The sequence below is a fragment of the Mastomys coucha genome, unplaced genomic scaffold (genome assembly GCF_008632895.1).
Source record: "Mastomys coucha isolate ucsf_1 unplaced genomic scaffold, UCSF_Mcou_1 pScaffold13, whole genome shotgun sequence".
NCBI lineage: Eukaryota > Metazoa > Chordata > Mammalia > Rodentia > Muridae > Mastomys > Mastomys coucha.
This window is the reverse complement of record NW_022196895.1, coordinates 38,807,576-38,815,579: the sequence shown is the minus strand read 5'-3', so window position 1 is coordinate 38,815,579 and position 8,004 is coordinate 38,807,576. Positions and strand designations below refer to the sequence as shown.

Below are 8,004 nucleotides of genomic sequence, written 5' to 3'. Positions count from 1 at the left end.
TCTCTCTCTCTCTCACACACACACACACACACACACACACAGAGAGAGAGAGAGAGAGAGAGAGAAATTTCAATTTGTTATCTAGAACCATATGTTTTACCATTTATATTTGGAAATCAGGTTTATGTTGATCTGCCAAAGTACAGTTGACCCAAAATATATTTTTCATGCTGCTTTTTGAAAACTAATTTAGGGTAATATACAGGAATGGATAAAATATGACATAGAAGAATAAACTAAGAGCCATATGATCTAAAACCATGGGCTCTCACAATTGCATCACAGGCAGGAGTAGTACTTCTATCAAACCCAAAGGAGAGTGACCTGACGCTTGTAATGACAGGACCCTCAGTGTGCATATTGCTCACCACCTATAGACAGGGGCAGCCTCAGGAGAGTGTTTTCCCCTAGATATTGACTCTAGTCTGTGGGATGAAAGTAGAAAAATACTTGGTTTTCTAAGAGCACATGGAAGGGTGGGTTTGTATGAACACTCCCCACCAGCAGCTGATAATTCACACCTCCAACCTCAGCTTCTGAGAGTACATTTAAAAACATAAAAAATGTTCTGGAAGGTGAAAATCTGCTTCATTAAGTTATGAGCCTGTATTAAGCTCACTTCACACTCTGAACGTCTAAAGTACACACACATACACACACACACACACATATATATGTGTGTGTGTGTGTGTATGTGTGTGTATATATATATGTGTATGTGTGTGTGTATATATATATATATATATATATATATATATAGAGAGAGAGAGAGAGAGAGAGAGAGAGAGAGAGAGAGAGAGAAGAAGGGTTGGTGGCCAGAGTAGAGGAGTAGGAGCTCATACCTCAAATGCACGTGTGAAGCAGAAAGAAAACAAGAAAGTGGGGCGAGGCTATAACCTATCAAAGCCCAAACCAAGTGACACACTTCCTTCAGCAAGGCTCCACATCCTGAAATTTTCATAACCTCCCTAGACAGCACCACCAGCTGGGGGCCAAGTGTTCACATGTGTGAGCCTATGGGGGAACATTTCTCATTTAACCCACAATAGTATTTCCTTTGTTTGTGTTTTGGATGTGAAATCTCCCCCTAAGGCTCATTCATCTGAAATATTTGGCCCCCAGTTGCTGATCATATTTAGGACATTGTGGAACCATGGGCAGTAGGATCTAGCTGAGGGTAGCAAGTTATAGGAGAGAAGGAGTACAGTTCATAGCTTATCCCCCTTACAGACTGCCTCTGCTTCTGACTACCAATGTGGCATAATCATTGCCACATTCTCCACCATAGAGCCCCCAGCCACCATGTCCCTCCCCACCATGACACAGTGATGAACCCTATGCCCTGAGCCGTGAAGCAGAACAAATCCATCCTCCTTGTTTCTGTCAGGCATTCTATCACAGTGATATGAACAGTATCTAAAGCCACCTCTATAGAAAAATCAAAACAACAACAAAAAATCATGTTCTTGCATGTGTGGGTGTGGCTATAGAGGGTGTGGTAGGAATCAGGCAGCATACATCAAAACCTCAAGCTTCCAGCATTGAGGCAGAATTACCACAAATGTAATCCCTTCCCAGTATTTTGGCTAAGATCAAGTGTGGTATTTGTTCTTATCACTTTAAACACTGTAAACTTTTCATCTATGGGTGTACGTATAAAATCTCATTTAATTAAACTAGTTTGGCAAGATATGAAAGATAATGGAAAGAAAATAAATTCTACACGAGCATCAAGAATATTTTCTTTTTAAGACAGTGTCTCCTGTATGTCAGGTTGGCCTGAGCTCACTATGTAGCTAAGGATGACCTTGAACTTTTGATCCTCCTACCTCCACCTCCCAAGTGCATGTATGTACCACTGTAGCCAACTTACACAGTGCTGGGTATTGAACCCAGGGCTTTGTACATGATATGCAAGTTCAATATCAACTGAGCTACAACCCTAGCCAATGTGGTGTGTGTGTGTGTGTGTGTGTGTGGTGTGTGTGTGTGTGTGTGTGTGTTTATGGGTGGATTTGCTTCAGAATGCATATGTAAGTCCTTGAGTGGACACTGGGTGCTTCCTTAGCACTCTCCGTCTTGTTTGTGGAGCTTGTAGCTTCAGCCACACTACATCGTCTAGCCAGTACCCTGAAGATTCTCCTGTCTCTGTCTCTTCAATGCTAGATTTGCAGCTACAAACTACATGTTTGACTTTTACAAGGGTACTGGACATTTCACGGAGGTCCTCATCCTTAAACACCAAGCACTTCACCCACTGAGCCATCTCCCCAACCCTAATGGCTTTAGAACCAAGAGATGATGTCTTCCTCCCTCGAATTCCCTCCTTCTATTGTCCAGGACTCTTCCTTTAGACTGGCCTCTTCCTATGGTGACTCTAAAAGCTCCTCGGTTACCTCACATGTTCCCCCTCTGAAGATCCTCACATCTGCTCACGATGTTCTTCTTTAAAGACCAAGTAGCTGCCAATCATCGCCAAAGTTCTTTTCTCTTATAAATATCATTAGGTTCGTTTTATGTTGCTGTGACAAATGTCCGAAAGGAACAATGTGAATGGAGGAAAAACTTATTCTAGCTCATAAGCTTCAATGGTTTCAATATAGGGTTAGTTGGTTCCATTTTTTTTTCTGGACCTTCTGTGGCAAAGCATCATTGCAGGAGGCATGGTAGAATGAAACTGCTCACTTCCTGCTATCCAGGATGCAGAAAAGAGGAAGGGAGGGGCCAGGGACAAAACATAATCTTCAAAGGTATACCCCCAAAGACCTATTTCTTCCAGCTAGGCCTAACACCTACAGTTTCTGCTATACTATAGCAGAGCCTCTGAGGACCAAATTTTCAACACAAGAACCACTAGGGAACATTGCACATCACAATACAGCAGTAAGCTTACCACCATAACACCTGTCTTGTGTTAAAGCCCATTTCTATGTCCCCTTTCATTCTAAATGTTAGATCATATCTCTCTCTGGCTGTTCATTTTCCTGCTGTTGGTGTGAAATGCCATTTATCTAACTGATTCACCTCTAAAAAGCCTTCCATAGTTAGAACTACATTTGATAAAGGTTCTCTTTTATCTTAATCTTGGAGATCCTAGACCTCTTTGAGAATCTGAGGAAAATAAGTATCCCCTATTTTTTTCCAACAGTGCCTATATTTATACACAATTTTTAAAATGTAATTTCTGGTGATCTAAGGACTCTAGGTGAATGTACCATCCCTCCCTTCATTCTCTTCTCATTCCCTTCCTCTGGATAATAAATACATCCTCAAATAGACTAAGTCCCCTCAAATGTACTAACAGTTTCTGCAGACATAATTCATCAAACGTATTTAACATTTTTGCGGCAGATACTGTATCAGTGCACTGGAGATGATAAAGCAGAGACCCTCACACTGAGGGTCTCAATATAGCAAGAGAGGTAGACAGGAAACCAGTGGTCACGGAATGTGAGAAGTACTAAGGTAAAACACAAGACTTCAGTGACATCTTACATCATAATTCTGGCTGTTTTGGTGCCCTTTCTTCCTACCATCGTAAAGATTCTGATCAAGACCTCCAAGGTCTCTGCCCAGTGTCATCTGGACATGTGTTCTTCCTCGGTACAGCCCTGGATGTATTCTTCCTCGGTACAGCCCTGGCACCTCATGCTCAGATCAAAATGAAAATTTTGCTGGCTTCTAAATGTGCTGCCCTCTGTGAGTCTCCCTGTGTGTTGTCCTTCCTCTGTCCTGTGCCTTTGGCCAGACTGCTTTCATTTGACCTCTGCTGATAGATTATGCTTTCTCCAGAGGTATTCCCCTGACTTCTTTGGCTTCTGTTTCTGTGCTTCCTGTGTATTACATTGAACTCTCTGTCCTTGTCCTTATCACACTCTATTACAATTGTTTCTTCTTATGCCTGAGCCTATTGCTATGCTAGGTTGTCCTCTAGAACAGGGACTATCATATGCACAATTATAGTCATACCAAAAATGCATACTAGTTGGCAAATAAATATTGGAATTAATTAAATCACTGGTCAATCATTTCACTAGAAAGCTCTCAACATAATTTCTTGAAGATTTTCTAGTAAGAGCTAAAATCCAGAGCTGTTGCCGTAAGAACTATGGATATAATCAGAGTTTTCACAGCATCTGACCAGGCCACTCTTAGGTTCTAAGGAGCCTGACTCTTGACAAGCAAGCAGAGACAAAACCAAGACCATTTAACTGGAAGACATTCAACTGTCTTGTACAGTGAGACACAAAATACTTGGGGAGTATCCCTCTTTTAAGACTTACCATTGAGCCAGCAAGGTAGGTCAGTGAATGAAGACACTTGGAGCACAGCCTGGTGACCTGAGTTCAATCCCTGGAACCTACATAATGCTAAAAAATGGTACCTGAACCATTGACCTATAACCTCCACACTTTGATTATGGCATGCCTACGCTACACACATATTCACACATAAATCAATCTGTAAAAACTCATTATTGGGAATGATAGCACTCCCCTGTATTGCAACTGGTAGCTAGTTTCATGCTAAATGATATTATGCAATAAGAATATGCCACTTAATATCAGTTCCAACATACATATGCATTCATACATACAGATGCCCGCATATCATGACCAGAGTTCCAAGTGATGCGGAAGATGAGGCCCCTGTGCAGATGATTTTTGTTCTTCCAAGGCTGAGTACCCTTCTTGGTAGCAGTATATACTAAGAAACTCTGTAAAAACTGTCCACAAAAACCCACAGACACAGTAAATCTACCATCCCAGTGGAAAGTTTCCCATCTATAATTCATTTACTTAGACTAAAGCATGATCTGCTTCATAAGCACTGGGGCATCTCTGTGCCTTGCCTTAGGGGCCATAGCAACTCTAGGAGAATTAAAGTAGAGGAGGAAAATGAATTAAAGGGGCCTGGGTGAGAGAGCACCAGCCTTTGTGTCAGGCCATCTGCAAGGCACTGTAGGAAGTATACAGGAGATGAAAGCACATCTCCCCTATAGTCTAGGAGCCTGAGTCACTGCCTTCAGTTCCTCCCACTGTAATGGGAGACCAGCGATGTTTACTTGGAAGGCCCCTGGGAAGATGAGGTGTGATGGATGTGAAAATGCCCAATACAAGTCTGGGCATGAAATAGACACAGTAAATACCACCAGAAGGCACGGCTCATCAAATCTAGTTAGGACAAGCTGAACAAACACAAAAACTGCAGTACAAGTTCACACCAGTGACATGTACAGTGCATGCCAGAAATTAAAACTTAGTATAAGGAGATGGTGAACCTCAATAATATTTTATATTTGTTATATCTTTCAATGGTATTCCTAATAGTTTTGATTCAATAAAATATTAGTTACCTGTTCCTTTAAAAAAATTACAACTAAAACATTTAAAATTGTTATCATGACTATCATTACTCCTGTCAGACAGTGCCTAGCTAGAAAAAACAAAGCAGCGATTGGCTCCAAAAGGAACCTGTTGGAGGTGACCTAAGAAGTGACCTAACCCATGTGCCACCTGGTAATTGTTGAGTGAGGATGAAAACACAAAGCTCCCATTCTGGATTTGTCCCCTCATGGTAGTGTTAATACTGAATATCCAATGACACCCATGCAAGAATGTTCTAGTTACTCAGTGAATATACAACCTGCGCGATAGACCTAGGGTGTGTGATAATACTGGGGTCTCTGGGAAGTCATAGCAGAGATTCTGCAACAGTTTTCATGATGGCTGCTGTGACTTCCCTCTTTGGCAGAACTGGAGAATAGAAGGCTGCAGATAGGGTTGGGAGAAGCAGAGATGGTTGTTGGATGTAAGTATCACTCATTTTTGTATGATCACGGCAAGTTATTTACTGTCACTGGGAGGTACGTGTATCATGGACTTGCTGGGAAGATTGAAGAGGCAAATACCAACTGTGTAGCCCAGTGTTCGTGTTCAGTTGTTAATGACTATCACCAACCATCCGCTTTACATAATGATGCCTCCTGGCTCTAGAACAATGCCTGGTACATATTTGTTCAATCGATATTTGATGAGTGAGTGAAATCACTCATTATTCCATCAAGCTGTAGCTGACTATGAACATTCCTAAGATTCTAGTATTATGAGACGGGATCTTGCTTCTCTCCTCGAGGCCAAGTCTCTGAGTGTGGGCATATGTCCAGTATAAATAGCCCCAACTGCTGAGAACAAGCCATCCAATGATTGGTGTGTATCCTTCAATATTTATTCTATCTTCAGGCCATTGAAAAGCCAACCCAGCAATGTCCCTGATTCTTTCATTCATGTGTTATACTCAACTATGGTATACTCCTTCTTGCTGTTCAAATTAGTCATCTAACACCTACTCTGATACAGAATCCTTTTGTAGCTAATCAGACCTCACTCCATTCTATTAGCTCTTCATATTTTCTCTAAGCCTGGCAGAGGCATCTTGGATTATTGTATAATAACCTAGGCTCATTTCTACTCAGTTTATAGCATCCCCTTTCACTCTGCAAATCCCTCGCATTTCTTTCAGCTTGCATAGGGTAGGCAAAGGGGGTTGCACGGAGGGGATGTGTGTTTGGTGGGAATAGGGCTGTTTGCAAAGAGTTATTATCCCACAGTTATCAGTATTAAACTGGATTTGACAACTCCTAGCCTAGGATTTAAGTAATCTAAATCCTTCTTCATTTGGCAGCCTGGTTCTGCCCGTTATTTATTGTGCTATCCAATTTATTCTCATCAGTGCACTTGGGGGCTTGGCCTTTGGCATCTTCAAAGCCAAATGATTTATACAAATAATAAAAAGATGGGGACTAGGGTAGTGTACTACAGAGCACATCCCCCCACTCCCTTTCTTCTTGTGTGTTTTGGTTCATCTACACACCTATACATCTTGGACCTATACATCTCTCCAGGGAAAACACCTTCATATTATGGTCTCAGTGAGGAAATGCCATTTCTGTGGAGTGGGTTGTATGGCAAGACCAGCGCCTGCATTCCAAACATGGATCTGTTTTTTGTATGGGAGGCACCATGCAGACCACTCCCTTGTCATAGAATCTGGGCTATCTAACCAGCCTTTTGAGTACATACTCTTTTTTTTTTTTGTCTTGCTTGACCTCTAAGGAAATTGACATGCTGCAGCCCACTCTCTTGGGGAAGGCAGAAAGTGGAAGAGAGGAATCCTGAGAAGTGCCTGGATGTATCCAAGTAGAAGGGGGAATTGTTAGCAATCCTGTGGCAATTTAGATCTTGACCTTTGAGATTTAATAAACCTGGTAGTGAATCCCAGTTATTAAAGCTATTGGCAGAAGTAGCAAGCAACCATTTTGTGCCTCAGTTTCCTCAGCCATCAGGTTTACTGATGGTAAACCATCAGTAATTGTGTAGAATGGATGGAGAGAGCAAGCATTTAACACAGTTTCTCCGTCTGCAAAGATTGAAGGTAATGCTGCTTCACCTATTTGATTCTCCCAATTCTATGATATATGTCATGCCATCAAGACAGTGTCTGAGAGACTAGAAATGGAGCCTGGCTTATGGGAGGCCCTTGCCTCTACTACTGCAAGAAAATAATAATAATAATAATAATAATAATAATAATAATAATAATAATAATAATAATAATATATAGTGCTTGTGTGTGCTCAGTAAATATTAGCTATTGAAACTGACACTGCTATGACTCTCACTGCTGCTTCTGCCACAGTCACCACTCTGACCTCTCTTATTAGTGTCATGACTCAGCCTAATGGTCGGTGTAAAAAGCTCAATCACAAAAAACGAAACAAAACAAAACCATCCAACCATCCAAAAAAAGTTCATATTGTAAGTGCCTCGAAACACAAGAGTTATTAGAGCATGCATGCTCTTCTAAGTCATCTCTGTGTGTGTGTCTCTCTGTCTCTTTCTCTCTCTCTGTCTCTCTGTCTCTCTCTGTTTCTGTCTCTCTGTTTCTGTCTCTGTCTCTGTTTCTGTCTCTCTGTCTCTCTCTGTCTCTCTGTCTCTGTCTCTC

At 41.5% G+C, this 8,004-nt stretch overlaps 1 protein-coding gene and 1 pseudogene across 6 annotated transcripts in view; both read left to right on the top strand.

Moving 5' to 3' along the window:
* Window positions 1–8,004, top strand: part of Ppp2r2b (protein phosphatase 2 regulatory subunit Bbeta) — a 417,822-nt gene that overhangs the window by 273,156 nt on the left and 136,662 nt on the right. The window lies entirely within an intron of this gene.
* Window positions 1,567–1,682, top strand: LOC116087946 (annotated as a pseudogene).